The sequence below is a fragment of the Nomascus leucogenys genome, chromosome 3 (assembly GCF_006542625.1).
Source record: "Nomascus leucogenys isolate Asia chromosome 3, Asia_NLE_v1, whole genome shotgun sequence".
NCBI lineage: Eukaryota > Metazoa > Chordata > Mammalia > Primates > Hylobatidae > Nomascus > Nomascus leucogenys.
Genome location: NC_044383.1, coordinates 126912853 through 126938525, shown reverse-complemented (window position 1 = coordinate 126938525; position 25673 = coordinate 126912853).

The following is a 25673-nucleotide window of genomic DNA, read 5'->3' as shown; positions in this document are numbered from 1 at the left end:
AATAAACTTGCCTTGGGAAATATAACCAGGAAAATGAATGCATTTGTTTTATTTCTGTTGATTACCTTGAAGGTGCGCAATATAAATGAAAACATATTGTTGGTATCTTTGCCTTTATGGGGGGAAAATCCTTCCTTGTTTGAGGTTGTTGTGGTGGTTATTGCTATTAAGAGCATGTCAAAGAAGATTGTTACTTTTTGTTGAGACTTTCTACTTCCAATTTTCCCAGGGTACAAATAAAATTTAAGGGGAAAGAACTAATAAATTATAGGCACAGCATGATTACAAAGGAAACATGTAAGTTCAGTATAAAAAAATAATGAATTAGTTCACAACATCAGTAGAGTGGAGAGCAAACAATTACTGACTGCACCTCAGTGGCTCTGACTCATTTCCACCCATGCCTACCCTCTAGGATCAGTGACAGCAGTACTGTTTTCCTCTTTTTTTATCTCCTTATTGGCTATAAATGTACTATATTTTACAATGACTCTCAAGAGTCTTTATTCTAACTTTATAGGAGAAAGATTTCCCAGATATATATAATTGTTCATTTTGATGAAAAGTAGTTCTATTTCTGTTCATTTGGATTTTAGCTGACAAAACAAATTTGGAAAAAATACATGGAACTATAAAGAGGAAGTTTCAAAATAAATGATTTCCATAAAAGGATGATCTCCATTGCCTAAAGTATTTTAAGTACACCAAAGAAGTTAATAATTACAATAGTTGATTCTGTTGACTATCATAAATGACACTAAAATGTGGAGAACAACTCTGACTAGGTTAACATTATTTGATTGGTTATCTTACCCTTGTTCAATTCTTTTTTTTGCCTATGGTTTTGTAATTTATGAAGTTGAAAAAATAACAATTACGTTAACTTTTTTTTGCTGTTGATTTTGGAATAAGTTAGTTGCATATGTTAAAATGGCTGTCTTGAAGAATGAATATAGCAGCTTACTGCTTCAATAAAGATGTCCCTTGGAATTGTCATTTTTTTCACTGTAATGATAACACAAGATGTTATCTTGGTTCTAAAGAACACGTAGTTTCTTTAAGAGGAACTATTTTAAAGTAACTCTTATGCAGCTGTTGGGATTGTATTACATTCCAAATCAAATCTTGCTAATGCTCTCATCAGATAGAGTCCTCCTGTCCTTATATTGTTAATTAACGAACATACTGCAGGAGTCTCTGAAGAGCCTATGAATTTTGGTTTGTATAGGAGGGATTTTATACAATAAAGTCTCTTGTCTATTTTAAACAAAAATAAGAATGTGGTCTGCTTAATATAGAAACTAATGTGTAAATTTCTGAGCAGCTGAATTGTGTATCAATTTAGCCATCCACTCACTAAGGAAACAAACTTTTTCATAAGAGTGAATCAAGTATTTTCTCAATTCTTAGTATTATCATTCAGATATGCAATTTTTCTTTAATGTATTTTATGACCAAGTTGTCTTTGTCCAAAAAGTCTGAGATAAAAAATAATTTTATATTTTGCATTACTTAAAATACTGCCTGATATGGTTTGGATCTATGTCCCCACCCAAATCTCATGTCAAATTGTAATCCCCAATGTTGGATGTGGGGTCTGGTGGAAGGTGATTGGATCAGGTGGTGGTTTCTCATGGTTTAACACTATCCCCCTTGGTGTTGTCCTGGAGAGAGTAAGTTACCATGAGATCTGGTCATGTAAAAGTGTGTAGCACTTTCATTCCCTCTCTCTTCTTCCTGCTCCACCCATGTAAGACGTGCCTGCTTCCCCTTCACCTTCTGCCATGATTGTAAGTTTTTTGAGACCTCCCAGCCATGCTTCCTGTACAGCCTGCAGACCTGTGAGCCAGTTAAGCCTCTTTTCTTTATAAATTACTCAGTCTCAGGTACTTTCTTATAGCAGTATAAGAACTGACTAATACGCTACCAATCTGCGAGTGGATCACTCAAACATTTCTGCCAGAAATGTAAAATGGACAGTCCCACTGACAGTTTCATAACAGTCTGTTTGTTTAAATGTTAAACATGTTAAACAACTTAACTTTTGCAAGTTCAGATGTTAAACAACCAGTTTCATAAAATGTTAAACAAGCTGTATTAGTCTGTTTTCATGCTGCTGATAAGGACATACCTGAGACTGGACAATTTATAAAAGAAAAACATTTAATGGGATTTACACTTCCACATGGCTTGGGAGGCCACACAATCATGGTGGAAGGCAAGGAGGAGTAAGTCACCTCTTACGTGAATGGCAGCAGGCAAAGAGAGAGCTTGTGCAGGGAGACTCTCATTTTTAAAACCATCAGATCTCGTAAGACTCATTCACTATCACGAGAAGAGTGCGGGATAGACCTGACCCCATGATTCAGTCACCTCCCACTGGGTTCCTCCCACAATATATGGGAATTGTGAGAGTTACAATTCAAGATGAGATTTGGGTGGGGACACAGCCAACCCATATAACATACTCATAATACAACCCAGTAATCACACTGCTGAGTGTTTATCCTAGAAAGATAAAATCTTGTGGATAGGAAAATCTTTATACAATGTACTTAGCAGCTTTCTTTGCAAATCCCAAACTAGAAACCATCCATGTGTCCTTCAGTGAGTGGATATGGATGGATTTAAAGAGGTATGGTACAGTCATACAATGGAAAACTACTCAGCAATATAAGAAACAAATAAATTATTGAGATAAAAACTTGGATCAACTCAAGGACATTATGCTCAGTGAAAAAAATCTCAAAAGTTGCATAGTGTTGCATGACTCCACTTATATCATATTCTTGAAATGACAGAAATACAATGATGGAAAATGATCAGATAGAAGTTGCCAAGAGTTAGGATTGGGATAAGGATGTGACATAAAAGGGTAGCAAATGGGAGTTTCTTTGTAGTGATCAAGCAGTCTGACAGTGGTGATTACATGAATTTACCCATACAATAAAATTTCATAGTACTACATTCCTGAATCACACACACACACACACACACACACACACACACACACACACAAACTGTATGTAACAACCTATGAATTCTGAAAAAATCTGTAATTTAATCATTTTGTACCAGTGTTGATGTCCTGGTTTTCAAATGACCTCTGGGTAAATGCAACATTATCATTGTAAAAACGAGGATGTAGGGTCCAGGGACTCTCCGTACTGCTTTTGTCACTTCTTGTGATTCTTAAATTTTTCAACATGAAAATTTAATCTCTATATTACCAAGATGGTATGAAAGTTTGCAATTGCTTATTAAGTTGCAGGCATTAGCTATTTTATACCTCTAAAAGAAGAATTGTTTTATCCCCATTTTATAATTGAAGAACTTAAAACTCACCAATATTTTTTTCATAAAGTCACACACATAGCAGCTGGGCCTATGAACAAACCCTGGATTTTTTTTCCCCCAAATTTGTACTATTTGTCTCCTATTGTCACTAAATCAATCTTTCTTTCTTTCTTTCTTTCTTTCTTTCTTTCTTTCTTTCCTTTCTTTTTTGAGATGGAGTTTTGCTCTTTTGCCTAGGCTGGAGTGCAATAGCGCAATCACGGCTCACTGCAACCTCTGCCTCCCGGGTTCAAGCGATTCTCCTGTCTAAGCCTCCTGAGTAGCTGGGAATACAGGTGCCCACCAATACCCCCAGCTAATTTTTGGTGTTTTTAGTAGAGATGGGGTTTCACCATGTTGGCCAGGCTGGTCTCAAACTTGTGACCTCAGGTGATCCACCTGCCTCAGCTGTCACTAAATATTTCTAAGAGTAGTGAAACTCATTTTACCACTTCATATCTAATTGGTTATCTAAGGCTTTCCTTTCTTGTCTTCCATGAGAATTCAAATATAACATGTTCAAAGTTCTTTCTCAAATTTGGGAGAGGACTCAAGTGCTCCAGATCTATACATTTGTCAGTTATTATCCAGAAGATTAGTAAAATAAAAGATCCCCATCTGAATTTTTTAAAAAATGCTGCAAATAGTAGATCTGAAAATGAGCCATGGTCTCTTGAGAACAATTCACTCCCGCAATATTATCAACAATGTTCTTGAAAGCAGATTTTATTGGATGATCAAAATGTTAAGTTTTATGTATCATTCTATAACTTTTTTAAAAATAAAAGTTTTCATTGCTCAAAATCCTTAAAAATAAGTCAAGTACTTCATACACGTTGCAAAACAGTTGATAAATCATATTCTCCTATAGTGGTATTCTAAATATAAGGCATTTCAAAAATACCTTGGCATAGCACAAATAGGGCAGGCAAAACATCTGTGTACCATAAAAAAAAATTGAAGAATATAAAAACAATGACAGAATGGGCCATATAGTAAAATATTATGCACAGCATATTTAAACTAAATGCTAATATTGAAAATACAATACTTAAGTATTCCATATGAGTATTTTGAGCTTTAAGACTAATGTACCTAAAAAGGTGTGCTGGATTTACATGTGAACATCCCAGTTTTTAATAGAATTTTTCTATTTAAATCTTGATGGACTTGTTAAAAAGAACTGTTAGGAAAATAGCTATGTCGAAGTTAAAAATAAAAACATATAGTTGTATAAAACCTTTAAACATAAATTTTACTTAATGATGCAACATTAAAAATAAACAAATTTGATACTTTAAAAACAGTTTAGTTATTGATGAATGCAAGAGTTTTAGCATGCTCATTATTTAGCTTTTAATCAATCCAAGTGTTTGTTCAAACTCATTAGTAAAGATTATTGAATGTGTTTTCACTGCTTTTAATTAATCATCAATTGCTTTTGAGAAATATTTGATTTGGGGAATAGGATAGTTGTCTCCTTTGAATTTTGTTACCAGTGGTCTAATCTACTTTTGTTTGTTTTATTTTTCCAAGGATAACCCAATACAGATAGTCACTTTCAGATCCCTATTTGATGCTCCTATGCTAGATAATTAAATAACAAAAGACAGGAAAATTTAACCTAGATGTAGAATATGGGCCTTTGCAACACTATATAGAAAGCCTGGAAGTTAATTGAAGTCACCCCTTTAACAATTATTTCATTTAATGAAAAGAAACAGAAACATTTAAAAAGAAAGATCACATAATGGGTAAATAACCTAACATGATGTGGTAGAAAGCTAGCATTATATACAAAAGCTATAATCATAAAGAATTAGGTAAAGAAAGAAACCAAATAGATCATCAGTCTCTATTCTCAATGGATTCGTGGATGATCTTCCTCCTTCTGCTTTCCTTTTCCTTTCTTTTATTATCTCTTTTATCAGTCATTTGCATGTATGTGTGTGTGCATGTATGTTGTCTGTTACCACAATACCAGGGGTTTGGTCTAGGTCCTGCTGCTTGCTGCACAGAAGGCCAATCACTGAGAAGACAAGTATTGCCAAGGGAGAAGGCTTTAATCGGGTGCTGCAGCAAGGAGATGGCAGTTCAGTCTCAAATTCATCTCTCTGACTGATTAAAACTAGGGTTTTATACAGCAGGGAAGAAAGGTAACAATGTTTAAGAAATCAGGAACTAGGGAGGGGCAAGGAGTTATCTGGTATGGTGATCTAGTGAATTTCAGTTGTTTGATACTTTTTTGAGAGAACTGAATATCCTTTCCTGAGGAAGGAACTCAGATAAAGCAAATACAAGTTTGAAGCTTTAACAACAGAAGGGTCAATTTCTATGTTTATCCAAAAACAACTGCCTGTGGGACTAATATGTTTACATAATACCTATAAGATATAATTGCTTTATCTGCAAAAAGAAGGCAGTAACACAAACTATCTTACTTTGCTAAGGCTACCATAACAAATATTATAGACTGGTGACTTAAACAACAGATATTTATTTTCTCACATTTCTGAATGCTGGAGGTCCAAGATCAATGTATTGGCAGATTTGGTTCCTCCTGAGGCCTTTTTCTTTGGCTTGCAGACAGCTGCCCTCTTGCTATGTCCTCACATGGCCTTTTCTTTGTGCACACGCATCCCTGTTGTAAGGACACAGGTAAATTTGGATTAGTATCCCACCTTTATGACCTCATTTGACCTTAATTACCTCCTTAATCTGCAATTTCAGTCACATGAATGGTTAGGGCTACAATGTATGAATTTTGAGGCGACACAATTTAGTCCATCACACAAACCTTGAAAGATTTTTTTTTCAGAAGTTTATACTTCTTTTAGCAAGACACCTCAACAAATGAGCTGGCATGATTTATATTTTTTTCTTGAGGAATTATAATGAAATGGTAACTTGTAAAATAGAAAGATTAGTAGGTTTATCAGTTAGCTCTTGGTGCATAAGAAAACAACCCAATACATAGTGGCCAGAAACAACTATTTATTTAGCTCATAATTTTATGGTTGGCTCTTTGAGCTGGATTCAGCTGTGTAATTCATCAACTCTCGGCCAGGCTTGGTTGATCTCAGCTAGGCTTGTTCAGGCATATGCAGTGAGCTGATGGACTGGCTGGGGCTGGGGGGCTTATCATAGCCTTGTCTGGAATGGCTGGGATCTGTGGGGTCTCTCTCCATGTGGTCTCTCATCTTTCAGCACATGAGTCCAGGCTTGTCCATATGGATGTGAAAGAGTTCCAAGAACCACAAGAGAACAAGCCCCATGTGCAAGTTCTTTTCAAGTCACTGCTTGTTTAACATTTGTTAATGTTCCTTTGGTCAAAGCAAGTCTCACAAGTCTCACAAACAACCCAGATTCAAGGGGTGAAGAAATAGAAGCCATGTGATGAGAAGATCTGCAATATCCCAATGTAAATATGTGATGACTGAAAGAGAAAGAATCTGTAGCATTTTAAATAAACTATCACAGAATCCCTGATCAATAGTCATTAACAGAATGCCTCTGATCATCAATCAGGATGTCTGACCAAACCATGGAGTGCTGAGATCATAGATCTTACATCAATGGAATTATGTTCTGTAGTTATTTGGGATAGATAGGTAAACATACACAGAACAATGTATTGTTGCTTTAGGTGCATTTTCTGAGGGCTTCTCTAAAGAAAAACACTATTTGTCTATCCACTCTCTGGCGTCCTATTTCCTATTACCAGTATAATAGGTACAGAAAGTAGACTGATAATATAATGGTTTTGAGATCATCTTTGTGATGATACTAAAGTGTTGGGAACCTAACCCTAGGAAACCAACACCTGTATACAAAGCTCTACTCATTTAAGAATAATATTTTTAAGTCTTAACATATGTGGTTTATATTGCCACATTTTTCTTTTTATTCTTTATTCCTTTCATAATAAGTAAGTGTTACATATTGCCTCAGAAGAGATTCAAATTCTGGAATGAAAGAAAAGAGTTACATCTTGATGTTTTACTTTAAAAATGTTTCTTGTGGTTAGTAGTCAGAGGATACAGAAATATGTGATCAGTCAGAACAGATTTTTGTCTTCCCCTTGGATTAGAGATGGGTCTCCAAGTTCTGGAAGGTTTCAGTAGAGTTTTCATCTATACTTGGAATCTGAAAACAGAGGACATCTGTGACATAATATCCACTGATGAAGTCTGGAGAATAGACAATGTACCAGAGCTATGCCCTGTATGTGGGTAGCAGAATAAATTTTAATGTTCAGTATGTAGGCAAATGGGCCAAGGGCACCTCTTCCGAGTTTCAGTATGCTTCGGATGAGGATTACACCCAGCTGGGGCATAGACTTCATCGAGGAAGATTAAAGGACTTATAGAGGCTCTGCAGCTGTTATTGAGGGACAACAAAACACCTACCTTCAGCCATTGAAGCTGAATGCTCAAAGAGGAAAGGATAGATTCTTGCAGATGTAGCTTAAGCAGGTGAAGACTAGGGAGCAGAAGCCCCTCCTAGAGCTGTGAACCTAGGAGCATAAATATCCTAGTCCTCAGAGTCCTCAATGAGAATTTGTATAGCTTGAACCATAGACCTTTTTACTAATTTTAACAATAATTTATCAAGGTGAAATTCATATACCGCAAAATTAAACATGAACAATTCAGTGGCATTTAAAGTACGTATCTAGTTCCAAAACATTTCCATCATTTCCATCACTGGAAAGTGAAACCATTACCCATCGATCAGTTTCTCTCCATTCCTTCCTGCACCCAGCCCCTGGAAACCACCAATCTGTGTTCTGTCTCTATGGATTCATCAATTCTGGATATTTCATATACATGAAATCATAAAATGTGTAACTTTTTCTGTCATGCTTCTTTCACTTAACCAATTTTGGAGGTTCATTCATGTTACAGTTTGTACCATATGTATCAGTACTTCATTACATTTCATGGCTGAATAATATTCCATTATATAGGTATATCAAAATTAGATTATCAGTTCTTCCATTGGTGGACATTTGGGCTGTTCTACCTTCTGAGTATTGTGAAAAATGCTGCTATGAAAATGTGTGTACATGTACTTGTGTTAGTACCTGTTTTCAATTATTTTGTGGATATACACTAGAGAGAGATTGAGGAATCATGTCATAACTCTATGTTTAACTTTTTGAAGAACCACAAAACTCTTTTCCACAGTGGCTGAATTATTTTGCATTTCTACTAGATCTTTCTTATTAAGCAGCTATTTTTAAAGACCTTGAGAATATTATATTTAATTTATTTTTCTATTCAAAACTGATGCATAATAATTGCACATATTTATGGAGTACAATGTGATGTTTTAATGCAAGTATACATATTATAATGATCAAATTAGTATATCCATCACATTGAAAACCAAATAGATTAAGTTGATGATCATAATTATCTCAAATATGACTCATAGAATATGGACATAAGTTGAACATTTTTAACACTCACACAAGTATCTGTCAATCTGTATCTCTTCATCTGTCATCTATTAATTTGTCATCTATGTATCTATCACTCATCATCCATTTATCTGTCTACATGCACTATTTATTAGAGGTGAAATAATAAGAAATTTGCTTTACTACATAAAACAAAATAAACATTAATAAAAACCTGTATCATAACATAATACTACTGAGAAAATTCCTAGAACTTGACTAAAAGGTATATTAAGAGGCTGATAAATTTTTGTCAAATCCTCTGACGACAACTGGTACAAAATGCTCTTTGAATCTGAAAACAATCATTGATTCTTGAAAAACCCCAGTTTCATAGAAACACTCCATATAATTTTTCTAAGCATTTTAAGAAATTTAGATTTATGCTGCATCTATAAAAATATCTTTGTTTAGTTCAGACAGCAGTTTTTTTAAAGTACCAAACAGTTGTTAATTAAAAATAATTTTAGTAAACTACTTTATATTCATAGTCTCACTTATACTGTGAAACTTCTAAATGAAACAGTGACAAGCATATTTTTTTTCTAGAATATACACGAGCTGATAACAAAATTTCATTCTTAACAAAATTTCATTCTTCCTTACTCATAATCTTATGTCTTGTTCATTTTTTCCTTTAACTTAGGTGGCAGTAAAAAATGTTTTCCAAATATGGCTATTTACTGAACTAATAGAGTAATTAGTTTGATTAAATTGATGACTGACTCAGGCAAACAAATTCTGTCAACACAATCTGTGTATTAACTTAGGGAATATTTATAAATTAATGCAAATTGTGTCCAAATGCAATAATTTATGTAGATAGATCCCTGGCCAACCACGGAAAGCTAAACAACTTTTTGGAATATGCTTAGAAACCAATTAAAAGATAAATTTGACAAAGAGGAAAGAAAGTCAATCATGGATAAGAATCCAATTCGTGTACATTAATTTCTTTTACAAAAGATGTGCAACTTGATTTGAATCTGAAAACATGAGTGACAAGGAAAACAGATGTGGGAAGCAAAATAATAGCTTACTAAAGTTGTCCAATCCTAATCCTCTCACATTAATCCTGCTAAATGTTATGTCGAGGCAAAGAGACTTTGCTGACGTGATTAGGGTAATGACCTTAACTAACCTGGAGTATCTGGTGGACCCAATCTGATCACTATGAGTCCTTTAGAAGTGGAAGATGGGGCAGGAGAAGAGAGTCATACTGATGCCAGGTGAGATGAACTTGACTCACCATTGCTGACTTTGAAGACAGAGAAGGGGGATGTAGGTTAAGGAATGTGGGAAGCTTCTAGAACCTGGAAAAGGCAAGGACACAGAGTGTCCCCTGGAAACTCTGGAAAGAAGTGGAACAATGCTGACACCTTAGTTTTAGCCCAGTGAAACCTATGTCAAACTCCTGATCTAGAGACTCGTAAAATAATAAGGCACTAACTTTGTAGTAATCTGTTCCAGTAGCAACAGAAAACTAATACTTCAAAAAAAATTGCAGTGAGTCAAGAGTGCAAATTCTAAGTTATACCTTCTTTGCGGCATTATATTCATTATGTAACTACTTTATTTCCATTATAACACTCCAATAAAAGTAACAACATTCACACATCCAAGGTTTGCCCTTGTAAAAAAATTAACAAAATAAACCAGGGAAAACTGTTAATGTAAACAAAGAAAATAAAAGCAATCATAAATATTATACATTGTGCAAAATTGCTTTCATGATTAATTTGCTAAAGTTGAAAACATCAATGAAATGGATGATTTTCTAAATAAATATGTGATTTTATATACTGCACAGAGAAGTCAGTGAATCAATAACTGACAATAACATTGAGAAACTTATAAAAATGTTTATTAATTTTTACTGAATTATTTTATTTTCTCACAGAAATGAATTAATTGGCATTTTACAAACTGTTCAGGTCATAAGAGATAAGAAGCTACATAAATCATAATATGAAAAAATAGATATGAATCCTATAAATAATTAGCACAGAAATAGAAGCATGAGTTAACAATTATCAGTATACTAATTTTCAAAAAGAAGTATAAAGACAATATAAGCAGACTACTTAAACAATTTATAATATAAGCAAGTTAAATAAATACATTTCATTCTCATACAGTTTGACCAACTTGATTGGATAAGCTATAACACAAATTGGTATTCAAAAACATTATAAGGAAAATTAACAAAAGATGTTTTATTTTCAAAGTAAATACATTTTAAACAAAATACATTATAATGAATGATGGAATATCACTATCTATTAAAATTATCAACTTGAGGAAGATGTCTGTTATTATCGCTATTTTTAAGATTCCTATTGAAAGTTATGTTTCATGAATTTAGAATAAAACAGAAATAAGAGAGCTACAGTGGAAGAAGACTAAAAGGTCATTATTTTATACAATGTGTATAGGCACTGAAAAACCAAGGAAATTAATTGAAAAACTTTGGACATAAAGGATAATTTAGTACAATGCCTGATAATGGGAGGTCTATGAATAGGTTTGCTGAGGCAGAAAATAGATTGCTAATATTCCCAAACAGAAAAACAATCAAAAATCTTATCTATAGGAAAAGGGATGTATCTTTCTTATAATACAACAGAAAAAGTTATATAGAAAGCAATATCATGATGCTTTTTTTTTCTTCACATATAGGATTTTTGTTGGTCACTATTAAACATCTGAATTTTAAACAGATTCTTAGACTGGCAGTTCATATCCATCAGCTTTTCAAGAACTACTACCTTCAAGTTTTCGCAGTTCAAACTTTGAGTTTTCTAGTGAAGACATCATTGAGAGTATAAATAAATTGGCAAATCTTTTTATGACCTTTTTAATGTCTTTTTCAAAGCTGCGTGGGATCCATTTATTAGCTGCTTCTTTCAGGAAATCTCTCTGCACCTCTTGGGTGGGAAGTTTCTTTTTTTTTTCTTATTAATTTTGTGTTTTATTTTTTTTTTATTATTATACTTTAGGTTTTAGGGTACATGTGCACAGTGTGCAGGTTTATTACATATGTGTCCATGTGCCATGTTGTTTTGCTGCACCCATTAACTCGTCATTTAGCATTAGGTGTATCTCCTAATGCTGTCCCTCCCACCTACCCCCACCCCACAACAGTTCCCCAGAGTGTGACATTCCCCTTCCTGTGTCCATGAGTTCTCATTGTTCAATTCCCACCTATGAGTGAGAACATGCGGTGTTTGGTTTTTTGTCCTTGCAATAGTTTACTGAGAATGATGTTTTCCAGTTTCATCCATGTCCCTACAAAGGACATGAACTCATCATTTTTTATGGCTGCATAGTATTCCGTGGTGCATATGTGCCCCATTTTCTTAATCCAGTCTATCGTTGTTGGACATTTGCGTTGGTTCCAACTCTTTGCTATTGTGAATAGTGCCGCTATAAACATACGTGTGCATGTGTCTTTATAGCAGCATGATTTATAGTCCTTTGGGTATATACTCCAGTAATGGGATGGCTGGGTCAAATGGTATTTCTAGTTATAGATCCCTGAGGAATCGCCACACTGACTTCCACAATGGTTGAACTAGTTTACAGTCCCACCAACAGTGTAGAAGTGTTCCTATTTCTCCACATCCTCTCCAGCACCTGTTGTTTCCTGACTTTTTAATGATGGTCATTCTAACTGGTGTGGGATGGTATCTCACTGTGGTTTTGATTTGCATTTCTCTGATGGCCAGTGATGATCAGCAATTTTTCATGTGTTTTTTGGCTGCATAAATGTCTTCTTTTGAGAAGTGTCTGTTCATGTCCTTTGCCCACTTTTTGATGGGGTTGTTTGTTTTTTTCTTGTAAATTTGTTTGAGTTCATTGTAGATTCAGGATATTAGCCCTTTGTCAGATGAGTAGGTTGCAAAAATTTTCTCCCATTCTGTAGGTTGCCTGTTCACTCTGATGGTAGTTTCTTTTGCTGTGCAGAAGCTCTTTAGTTTAATTAGATCCCATTTGTCAATTTTGGCTTTTGTTGCCATTGCTTTTAGTGTTTTAGACACAAAGTCTTTGCCCACGCCTATGTCCTGAATGGTATTGCCTAGGTTTTCTTCTAGGGTTTTAATGGTTTTAGGTCTAATATTTTAAGTCTTTAATCCATCTTGAATTAATTTTTGTATAAGGTGTAAGGAAGGGATCCAGTTTCAGCTTTCTACAACGGCTAGCCAGTTTTCCCAGCACCATTTATTAAATAGGGAATACTTTCCCCATTTCCTGTTTTTGTCAGGTTTGTCAAAGATCAGATAGTTGTAGGTATGTGGCATCATTTCTGAGGGCTCTGTTCTGTTCCATTGATCTGTGTCTCTGTTGTGGTACCAGTACCATGCTGTTTTGGTTACTGTAGCCTTGTAGTATAGTTTGAAGTCAGGTAGCGTGAGGCCTCCAGCTTTCTTCTTTTGGCTTAGGATTGACTTGGTGATGCGGGATCTTTTTTGGTTCCATATGAACTTTAAAGTAGTTTTTTCCAATTCTGTGAAGAAAGTCATTGGTAGCTTGATGGGGATGGCATTGAATCTATAAATTATCTTGATGGCCATTTTCGTGATATTGATTCTTTCAACCCATGAGCATGGAGTGTTCTTCCATTTGTTTGTATCCTCTTTTATTTCATTGAGCAGTGGTTTGTAGTTCTCCTTGAAGAGGTCCTTCACATCCCTTGTAAGTTGGATTCCTAGGTATTTTATTCTCTTTGAAGCAATTGTGAATGGGAGTTCACTCACGATTTGGCTGTTTGTCTGTGATTGGTGTACAAGAATGCTTGTGATTTTTGTACATTGATTTTGTATCCTGAGACTTTGCTGAAGTTGCTTATCAGCTTAATGAGACTTTGGGTTGAGAAGATGGGGTTTCTAGATATACAATCATGTCATCTGCAAACAGGGACAATTTGACTTCCTCTTTTCCTAATTGAATACCCTTTATTTCCTTCTCCTGCCTGATTGCCCTGGCCAGAAATTCCAGCACTATGTTGAATAGGAGTGGTGAGAGAGGGCATCCCTGTCTTGTGCCACTTTTCAAAGGGAATGCTTCCAGTTTTTGCCCATTCACTATGATATTGGCTGTGGGTTTGTCATAGATAGCTCTTGTTATTTTGAGATGCGTCCTATCAATACCTAATTTATTGAGAGTTTTTAGCATGAAAGGTTGTTGAATTTTGTCAAAGACCTTTTCTGCCTCTATTGAGATAATCATGTGGTTTTTGTCTTTGGTTCTGTTTATATGCTGGATTCCATTTATTGATTTGCATATGTTGATCCAGCCTTGCATCCCAGGGATGAAGCCCACTTGATTATGGTGTATAAGCTTTTTGATGTGCTGCTGGATTCGGTTTGCCACTATTTTATTGAGGATTTTTGCATCAATGTTCATTAAGGATATTGGTCTGAAATTCTCTTTTTTGGTTATATCTCTGCCAGGCTTTGGTATCAGGACGATGCTGGCTTCATAAAATGTGTTAGGGAGGATTCCCTCTTTTTCTATCGATTGGAATAGTTTCAGAAGGAATGGTACCAGTTCCTCCTTGTACCTCTGGTAGAATTCGGCTGTGAATCTGTCAGGTCCTGGACTCTTTTTGGTTGGTAAGCTATTGATTATTGCCACAATTTCAGAGCCTGTTATTGGTCTATTCAGAGATTCAACTTCTTCCTGGTTTAGTCTTGGGAGAGTGTATTTGTTGAGGAATTTATCCATTTCTTCTAGATTTTCTAGTTTATTTGCGTAGAGGTGTTTGTAGTATTCTCTGATGGTAGATTGTATTTCTGTAGGATTGGTGGTGATATCCCCTTTTTCATTTTTTATTGCATCTATTTGATTCTTCTCTCTTTTCTTCTTTATTAATCTTGCTAGTGGTCTATCAATTTTGTTGATCTTTTCAAAAAACCAGCTCCTGGATTCATTAATTTTTTGCAGGGTGTTTTGTGTCTCTATTTCCTTCAGTTCTGCTCTGATTTTAGTTATTTCTAGCCTTCTGCTAGCTTTTGAATGTGTTTGCTCTTGCTTTTCTAGTTCTTTTACTTGTGATGTTAGGGTGTCAATTTTGGATCTTTCCTGCTTTCTCTTGTGGGCATTTAGTGCTATAAATTTCCCTCTACACACTGCTTTGGATGTGTCCCAGAGATTCTGGTATGTTGTGTCTTTGTTCTCGTTGGTTTCAAAGAACATCTTTATTTCTGCCTTCATTTCATTATGTAGCCAATAGTCATTCAGGAGCAGGTTGTTCAGTTTCCATGTAGTTGAGTGGTTTTGAGTGAGTTTCTTAATCCTGAGTTCTAGTTTGATTGCACTGTGGTCTGAGAGACAGTTTGTTATAATTTCTGTTCTTTTACATTTGCTGAGGAGAGCTTTACTTCCAACTATGTGGTCAATTTTGGAATAGGTGTGGTGTGGTGCTGAAAAAAAATGTATATTCTGTTGATTTGGGGTGGAGAGTTCTGTAGATGCCTATTAGGTCCACTTTGTGCAGAGCTGAGTTCAAGTCCTGGATATCCTTGTTAACTTTCTGTCTCGTTGATCTGTCTAATGTTGACAGTGGGGTGTTAAAGTCTCCAATTATTATTGTGTGGGAGTTTAAGTCCCTTTGTAGGTCACTCAGGACTTGCTTTATGAATCTGGGTGCTCCTGTGTTGGGTGCATATATATTTAGGATAGTTAGCTCTTCTTGTTGAATGGATCCCTTTACCATTATGTAATGGCCTTCTTTGTCTCTTTTGATCTTTGTTGGTTTAAAGTCTATTTTATCAGAGACTAGGATTGCAACCCCTGCCTTTTTTTGTTTTCCATTTGCTTGATAGATCTTCCTCCATCCCTTTATTTTGAGCCTATGTGCCTCTCTGCACGTGAGATGGGTTTCCTGAATACAGCACACTGATGGGTCCTGACTCCTTATCCAGTTTGCCAGTCTGTGTCTTTTAATTCGAGCATTTAGCCCATTTACATTTAAAGTTAATATTGTTATGTGTGAATCTGATCCTGTCATTATGATGTTAGTTGGTTATTTTGCTCGTTAGTTGATGCAGTTTCTTCCTAGCCTCGATGGTCTTTACAATTTGGCATGTTTTTGCAGGGGCTGGTACCCATTCTTCCTTTCCATGTTTAGTGCTTCCTTCAGGAGCTCTTTTAGGGCAGGCCTGGTGGTGACAAAATCACTCAGTGTTTGCTTGTCTGTAAAGTGTTTTATTTCTCCTTCACTTATGAAGCTTAGTTTGGCTGGATATGAAATTCTGGGTTGAAAATTCTTTTCTTTAAGAATGTTGAATATCGGCCCCCACTCTCTTCTGGCTTGTAGAGTTTCTGCTGAGAGATCAGCTGTTAGTCTGATGGGCTTCCCTTTGTGAGTAACCCGACCTTTCTCTCTGGCCACCCTTAACATTTTTTCCTTCATTTCAACTTTGGTGAATCTGACAATTTTGTGTCTTGGAGTTGCTCTTCTCGAGGAGTATCTTTGTGGCGTTCTCTGTATTTCCTGAATCTGAATGTTGGCCTGCCTTGCTAGATTGGGGAAGTTCTCCTGGATAGTATCTTGCAGTGTTTTCCAACTTGGTTCCATTCTCCCCGTCATTTTCAGCTACACCAATCAGACGTAGGTTTGGTCTTTTCACATAGTCCCAAATTTCTTGGAGGCTTTGTTCATTTCTTTTTATTCTTTTTTCTCTAAACTTCCCTTCTCGCTTCATTTCATTCATTTCATCTTCCATCAGCGATACCCTTTCTTCCAGTTGATCGCATCTGCTACTGAGGCTTCTGCAATCTTCGCGTAGTTCTTGAAACTTGGCTTTCAGCTCCATCAGCTCCTTTAAGCCCTTCTCTCCATTGGTTATTCTAGTTATCCATTCTTCTAATTTTTTTTCAAAGTTTTTAACTTCTTTGCTATTGTTTTGAATTTCCTCCCTTAGCTCGGAGTAGTTTGATCGTCTGAAGCCTTCTTCTCTCAACTTGTCAAAGTCATCCTCCATCCAGCTTTGTTCCGTTGCTGGTGAGGAACTGCGTTCCTTTGGAGGAGGAGAGGTGCTCTGCTTTTTAGAGTTTCCAGTTTTTCTGCTCTGTTTTTTCCCCATCTTTGTGGTTTTATCTACTTTTGGTCTTAGATGATGGTGATGTACAGATGGGTCTTTGGTGTGTATGTCCTTTCTGTTAGTTTTCCTTCTACCAGACAGGACCCTCAGCTGCAGGTCTGTTGGAGTTTGCTAGAGGTCCACTCCAGACCCTGTTTGGCTGGGTGTCAGTAGTGGTGGCTGCAGAACAGCGGGTTTTCATGAGACCACAAATTCAGCTGTCTGATAGTTCCTCTGGAAGTTTTGTCTCAGAGGAGTACCTGGCCGAGTGAGGTGTTAGTCTGTCCCTACTGGGGGGGGTGTCTCCTAGTTAGGCTGCTCGGGGGTCAGCGACCCACTTTAGGAGGCAGTCTGTCCGTTCTCAGATCTCCAGCTGCGTGCTGGGAGAACCACTACTCTCTTCAAAGCTGTCAGTCAGACAGGGACATTTAAGTCTGCAGAGGTTCCTGCTGAATTTTTGTTTGTCTGTGCCCTGCCCCCAGAGGTGGAGCCTACAGAGGCAGGCAGGCCTCCTTGAGCTGTGGTGGGCTCCACCCAGATCGAGCTTCCTGGCTGCTTTGTTTACCTAAGCAAGCCTGGGCAATGGCAGGTGCCCCTCCCCCAGCCTCTCTGCCGCCTTGCAGTTTGCTCTCAGACTGCTGTGCTAGCAATCAGCGAGACTCCGTGGGCATAGGACCCTCGGAGCCAGGTGTGGGACACAATCTCCTGGTGTGCCGTTTTCCGGCCCGTTGGAAAAGCGCAGTATTAGGGTGGGTCAGACCCGATTTCCCAGGTGCCGTCTGTTACCCCTTTCTTTGAGTAAGAAAGGGAACTCCCTGGCCCCTTGCACTTCCCGAATGAGGCAATGCCTCGCCCTGCTTCAGCTCGCGCACAGTGTGCTGCACCGACTCTCCTGTACCCACTGTTTGGCACTCCCTAGTAAGATGAACCCAGTACCTCAAACAGAAATGCAGAAATCACCCGTCTTCTGTGTCCCTCAGGCTGGGAGCTGTAGACTGGAGCTGTTCCTATTCGGCCATCTTGGCTCCACCCTTGGGTGCGAAGTTTCATCATCATCTTCTGGATTTGGCAGACCTGTTGGTGCTGAGAATAAGAGGTCTTCTGTATCTGATTGTTGTATTTTTTTTTTTTAAACTAACACAGAATAGACAAATCAAATATCCATTGGTAGTCTTGAAATTGACATGAACTTCAGGTATGGTCTGCCATTTTTTGACCATGAAACACATTTTGTCACAAGTAAGACTCATGCCATGGACGTTAAGCAGTTTTTCTCCTGAACATCCTCAGTAATTAGCTTGAACTTTCTAAATACAACATCATTTTTCAGATCAGAAAGGCTCACTTCAAAGATAGCACCCTTGAGATCATTAGATAAAATTTAGGTTCCTCGAGTCCTGGTGGCAAGCGTTTTTCTAATATTTCTTACATTGAACGTAGCCAGTGCTTTCATGTCATACCAATCTTTCTTAGAAAATGGATCAACCTGTTTCTTCTTGGCTCCCTTTTGCCACCATTTGTAAGGCATTTGTTGTTGCAACCACGGTGCTGCCACTCTTTATGTCATAATTTTTGTCAAAATGTTTATTATAAGATTTAATTAATCCTTTAAATTCATAGGTTAATTCAGTCCTAACAATTAGCCTGTGGAGACACTCTGGCTACTCAATAATAAGTTTCTTAACATTTAGCTACATTGTTGACAGAAGTAACAGCGTTATCAAGACATAATGATAGAGTTTTAATGGAAAATTGTAAAATAAACTCCATTTGTTATATTCTTACTGTATTGAAGAATGTAAGTCAAGTCAATGTATTCTCCCACATGATGACTACCTGTTTTTGGCTAGAAAGCTCCAATATTAAGCCTTCTAATTAAGACTGGATAAGTTACATGTTATGGACTGAATGTGTCACCCCACAATTCATATGTTTAAGCCCTAACTTCCAATGTGGTGGTATTGTGAGGTTGGATCTTTGGAGGGTAATTATGTTTAGATGAGGTCATGAGGATGTTGCCCTTATAAAAATCAGTGTCCTTAAAAGAGGAAGAAACACAAGATCTCTCTATCCTCACACATACACTGAGGAAAGCCTGTGTGAGGGCACAGCAAGAAGGCAGCTGAAGTCTGGAAGCACGCTCTCACCAGAGACAACATCTATAGGCATCTGGTTATTGGACTTCACAGCCTCCAGAACTGTGAGAACACATTTCTCTTGTTTAAGCCACACAGTCTGTGGTACTTTGCTATAGCAGTCCAAGCAAACTAAGATATTAAAGACACTACAGCCTGGGCATGGTGGCTCATGCCTGTAATCCCAGCACCTTGGAAGACCGAGGCGGGCAGATCACGAGGTTAGATCAAGACCACAGTGAAACCCCATCTCTACTAAAAATACAAAAAAAAAAAAAAAAAAAAATTAGCTGGGAGTGGTGGTGAGTACCAGCTACTCAGGAGGCTCAGGCAAGAGAATGGTGTGAACACGGGAGGCGGAGATTGCAGCGAACCAAGATCACATCACTGCACTCCAGCCTGGGTGACAGAGTGAGACTCTGTCTCAAAAAAAAAAAAAAAAAGCAAAAGAAAGAAAAAGACACTACAGTTTATAAAATCTCATTCTAGATGCTAATTTGGAATATATGTTTCATTCCTGCCCTCTTCCCAGCTCAGAGCCATCTCTGCAGGTTAGATCTTTTAGTTAATCATCTCTTACCACTTTTTCAAAACTATTTTAAACAATAGAACATAGTAAGAAGCATGACCTCTCTAAGCATGACCTTCCTATTGATACCAGGATTCTTCCTGCCTCTAGCTTTGGTTGTACCATGTTTTATTTCTGATAGTGGGTTGTACTACCCTGAGATCTAAGATCATTTTGATAGATGAGTGGAATTTTAGTTTTTCAAAAGTTTTTTTTTTTTTTTTTTTTTTAAACAAGAGCTGAGAAAAGAATGTTTTACCAACAGAAAAAGTATGATAAGCCCACTTTTCTGACTGGAAGAGACACAATGTTTCTAAGTTAGTATGAATTTGGGAGTACATAGCTTCTTTTTATCTTTGAAATCATCGGGCAACATAATGTACTGTGAGTCAGACCACAATTTCTACTAGAGAACATATTTGCATTTTAGCCTGATCTTTCTGCACGCAAAAATGTCATAAGTTTTAAGTAATAGTTTCCCTTTTGTAATTTATCATAACTCTCATTTAATGTTTAAGAAGAACAATCTTATAGTAAATAAAGTAAATATTAACAAAAGTTTATTTTGCAAAGGTTTACTTGTTGAAAAACATTCTTAAGCCAGAGTAGCAAATAAGTACCGTCAGGCCAAATCCAGCCCCCATTTACTTTTGTAAAGAAGTTGTACTGGAAGACATCACAAATTCATTAATGAGTTGTTTATGGCAGGTTCATGCTACAACAGCACAGTCAACTATTTGCTGCAGAGACCATGTGTCTAGAAAAGTAAAAAATAATTACAATCTGATGCTTTGTGGAAAAAAAGTATGCTGACATCAATCTAAATAATATCTGATATTGAATTCAATGATTTTGGAAAATTTAAAATATATGCATTCACATATTTCTTTAAAATGAAATACAATAGAGCAGATGAATACTCCATATGTTTGTCAAATGATATTTTGTAAAACAATCTTATATAAGTTTCTACTGTTTCTAGTAAAAAGCAGAGTTGTCATTAAACATGCAACATTGAGAAACTACATCAACAGCCTGTTGCCATTTAAGTAATGTATTTCAGATATATATTAGGTGACAAAATAGTTTTGCATAATTATCTTTTGTTTCATTTTTGAGATGACTGGAAAGAAAAAAATCCTTTAATGTTCATTTCCTCCTCCAAGTATAAATAAAAATATTAATATTTTAAAAACCTTATATTTTTATAATTTGTTTACAGTGTGAATAAATGTATGAGGACAAATTTTGGCTTAAAAAGGGTACTGTTGTGTGCATTATTAAAATCAAGTTTCAGTCGGACCTGTGTAAAGCAGTTGAATAGTCATAGAAGATTTTAGTTTAGAAGCCCACAATAGTGACAGAGTTATCTTTTTTAATTTATTGTTCTTTTAGTGTATTGCTTGGAATATTTGCATAAAAATAAGTGTTTTATTTCTTGGTTCATCTGCTTCTACAAATGTCATATTCTCATGATTATGATGCCCCAACTAGAAATTATAATGACATTAGAAACTGATTATGACTTCTGAATGAGACAAGCTGGAGGACCAGGCTAAATATACAAGTAATGAAAAGAATGTGTTTTCATGCAAAGTCTTGAGTATTATTAAAGAACAAAGGGAAAGGGAAACAAGGAAATGGGAAGATACAAATAAAAATAATGAGCAATTATATTCTGCTTACCAAAATTCCCCCTGCAGTTTCAATCAATGTCTCTGCTTTTGCTTTCTGTTCTAAATAATTATGCTACTTCTGGTAAATAAATCCAGCATGATCCAAAGCAGCTGTGACTGTCTTTCTGTGATTAATTAATTAATTCTCACTATTTTTTAGTTTACCATTTCATTGCATTGTTTTAAACACCCTACTTCAGCTTTTACTTCTTGTTCAATCTTGCAATGCAGAAATGATTTCATGAGAGAAATTTGACCCTTGACATTAGACTCCAAAGTTACTAAGGAGTCTCATATTCAAACAAACGCCCCACAAGGAGAGGAAGTATGCATGATGCAATACTTGTGTGACTTAGGCAGGTCTCTAAATTTAGCTCTACTTTCTATCAAATGGGCACAAAAATATCACCTAACCCAAGGAGTTGTTGGGGGATTAAATGAGATAACATATGTATAAATTGGATAAGACAATATGTAGCACATGGTCAATGCTCAGCAAATGTTAACTATTACAGTCACAAACTTGTAATTCATATGCTTATTCAAACAATGGAACAACCATTAAAATTATGGATAACTTCTTGACTTAAAAATTGGAAAAAGCTTTATATTTACAATTACATATTTTGTTTATAACCACCAAATAATATATTATGTTCGTTTAATACCTGCTTTTCTCTGCAAAGCTGATGTTGACTTGCTGTTGGCTATGTTAAGAAATCAAATCTACGTTGGAAAAGAGATGCTTGGAATAGACACCAGAATCCTCACATTGGACCCCCCGTCATGGCAGTGATGAGGCAAGACCTACAAAGAAAGCAGACTCAATGAGTGTCCCAGAGGTTCTGTGAAGACCATTAGTTATTAGTTAATGTTGTATACCAGCTGCCTCCCAGTTAAAAATGGGTGAGCCTCTGAGAGAAAACGTGTTATATAGGTCTCTGTTGAAGAGTCATTGGAATTAGATGTACTAAAACTAGTTTCACCCTATTTGTATGGCCAAGTTGATTACTCCCACCCAAAAAAATGTATATTGATAAAATATTTCTAACTAAAACTAGTCTACATTAAATTTGCACCACCTATAACTAGACTACAGGAATGACCCCTTAATTAGTGTATGCCTGTCATCAGGGCTGCTACACTCATTTCCACAGTCCATTATTATCTAAAAATAAAATACAACAAGGCCACCTCCCTCCACACTCAAAATCTGTTGGTGTTTGCACATATAAGCTAAAGCTCAACCTTCATAGCATCCATACAAGCTTCCTGCTCACCTGGACCTTGCCTTCTTCTCCAGCCTCATTTTTCAAGGCTCCCCAACCCTACTCTCACGCATGCCCCTTGCTAGGAGGTTTTTCCTCTGAGAATCTCAAAGTATGATACTCTGAGCTGAATTTACTTGGTGTGACTGAGGTTTCATCAGACTTATTTCTGTTTCAAAGCAGACAATGTTTCTCCTTATTACATTCAATAAACATTTATTCAATAAATGCATTTCAGTTTTCTTATTATTCTTAGTCATGAGGTGTTTCCTAATGATTTGGCTAAGACTTTCTTCTAAGAATTCAAATGCTTTTCTGGCAAGCCGCCCCTTAAGGAAATGTAGAATTAAATCAAAAGACATTGCACACATTTCTTCATATACTAAAAGATGTTGTAGAGCAATAAAATGTTGTCTTTTTTTAAACCATTCATAGTGTCTATCATAGAAATTTGCATATTAATAGATGTTCAATAATCTTTTGAATAGTGATTATGGATGAAGTATCACTTTGTTTCACTAGACTGATATAAACAAAACTTAGAGACTTAGAGACTTAGATTCTCATCTATTAAAATGGATAGTAACTGTTACTGTTAGAAAATGTAAAAATTACAAAATAATTGAAAAAATATCCTCATATGCCCTAATATGTCAAAATATTGATTACTATAAGCAAGTACCAAGTGTGGAAAGCTTGATACGTATTTTGATTTACTCTCCTAAGCGTTTGGGCATCTTTGAGCTAGTATTTCTCTAGAGAGCAACAGTAAAGTGGGCAGCTGCTACTCATACTGGATCCATATAACAGCTTTCCCACAACTATGATACAAGTTTCTACATAATTGGATTTTTGGATGAGGTGACAATTACTTCCAAGTTTTCTGTCAGTTATTCTCCAGGGTGTTATTCAAAATATTGTATATAAAACTGGTACAATAAGTGCCAACCAATCAGAGCACACACCCATCCATTCAGAGCAGACAACAGCCATAAACAACCAGTGCAGCAACTTGGCTTGAGCCAGTTCTGACTTTGCTGGAATTCTCATTAAAAACAGAAGCCATTTACATTTCATGCACTAGGGAAGGGCTTCAAAATAAACCTTTCTAAACATCAAGAGAAGAAAATTCATCTTGGACTTTCTTCCCTTATTTTTTTTCTTCAAGCACAATAATCTGTTAAGAGCTGTTATTGTGACAGAAATTAAACTGGGACTGGAAAAATTGCTAGGCATGCTATATTTTAAGCAGGTAAAATTTTAACAGTGCATGTAAAAATGTAGGTTTTTTAATAGTACTAGGTTTCCATAGAATATGATCATTTGGCTAGTAAATTTCAGTTAGAGTAAAATAATGCCTTCTTTGGGAAACTTTAGCTTCATCCTACTAATTCTGTAATTTCCCTCATATATCTTCATTTGTTCCTGTAAGTGAAGATAATTTCTGTGAACATTTTCAAAGAATTTCAAAAAATACATAGTAAGTACTCTAAACATTCCACTACTTTTATTATATTATTGCTGTTTGTGTTTTTGTTATTGACACTGAAAAGTCATGAACAGGGCAAACTCAAGATGAAATTGTGCGGCAGGGGAATGGTATTTCATGACCTTAATCAGGCTCCCTTCCCTGGCCTGTGCACTTTGACACACTTTCCCTCATTGCCGCCTACATCTGGACAATAGTTCATACACCTGATGTCTCCCTTTCTTCTCTTTTCCATGTGCCAATGACATGTATTCATACTTCTTGCAAGGCTCTGCTCACAAGCCTTGAGAAGAAAGTCATTCAAAAATTTTAACATGGACTATAATGTATTTTTGGTTCCAGGTTCTTCAACATGCTTATATTTTAACATGCTTATGGAGACATAGTGAGTATATTATTTTAAAAACCCCCATGGCTATTGAGAATTTCAGAGAGGGTGGCAATCAGTAAGAGAAAGAAATATTGCTATTTGAACATCCATTCACCCCCACAGTATATAAAACCATGTACGTCTCTTATTTTTTGTTAAAGAGAAATAGACTTCTAGTTTATTATATTTATATGTATATGATATTTATTCATTTAAAACTCCTATTAATAGTGAGACAAAACCTCAGGTCAGGAAAAGGTCAGCATATTTTGAAACTTTCCATTGTGTTTTCGAAGGAAACTTCTAAGAATAAGTTAGAATTGAAGGAATACACGCTATGGAAACAGTCTTAGTAAATTTAGTTGAATATTTCTAGTTTTATTCATAAAATTCTTTCTCTTTTTTTGGTGAGGGGGTTCAGAATAAGAACTGCGGGACTGGACCCATTAAATTTATTTTATCACTTTTAATGCAAAGATTATTACTGTAATTTACATATCTCAGTAAGAGCCAAAAGCTTCCTGCTGTGGCTTTTCCCACGGATGTGCTACAAATTAACAACCCAGCTACATTAAAGTAAATGAAAAAAAAAAAGTTAATTCTTTTCAATCTAAGGAAAATTATCTGCCCAGGGGACTATATAATTTCCTCAATAAGATTCCCAGAAACAAGAAAACAGAGTTTTTGCATAAACTACAATAATGCTTTACTCCCATGTAAGACAGTAACATAAATCTTAAGAAAATGTAGTAAAATCTGTATTGATCACCAACAATAAAAGCATTAACTTTGAGGCTGTGAACCATGCCAAAGTTGCAAGAGAAAAAATGTGCACCAACAATATTTTCAAAAATCACTAAGGCCTTAGAAATATAGAAATTATTATAGTATGATTTTTCTTCCTTATTTCTCATTGGTATCAAAGCACCAACTTCTGGTATTATTGAAGCCTCAATACTTCAATAAGGAGCTTCCACAAGGAAACACCATCTCTGGAAGTTGGGTTAAGATGTCTCTCTGGAAGCTGGGTTAAGATGTCACTACCCAAACTAGACCAGTGGAGTAATGAACACATTTTATGCCTTATATCTTGATAGGAATCACTAGATCACTCAATGATACTTGTGCCAATATCACTTCCAGGCTTTTCCATGATAATAGAAAAATAACTTCAAGGGTCTGTCAACAGTGAACCAGTCTCCCAATGAACTGTGTTTATTTCAGATACCATTTACACCCTTCATCTTGTTCCTACATCTTCACTAATTTTTCTAAACCCA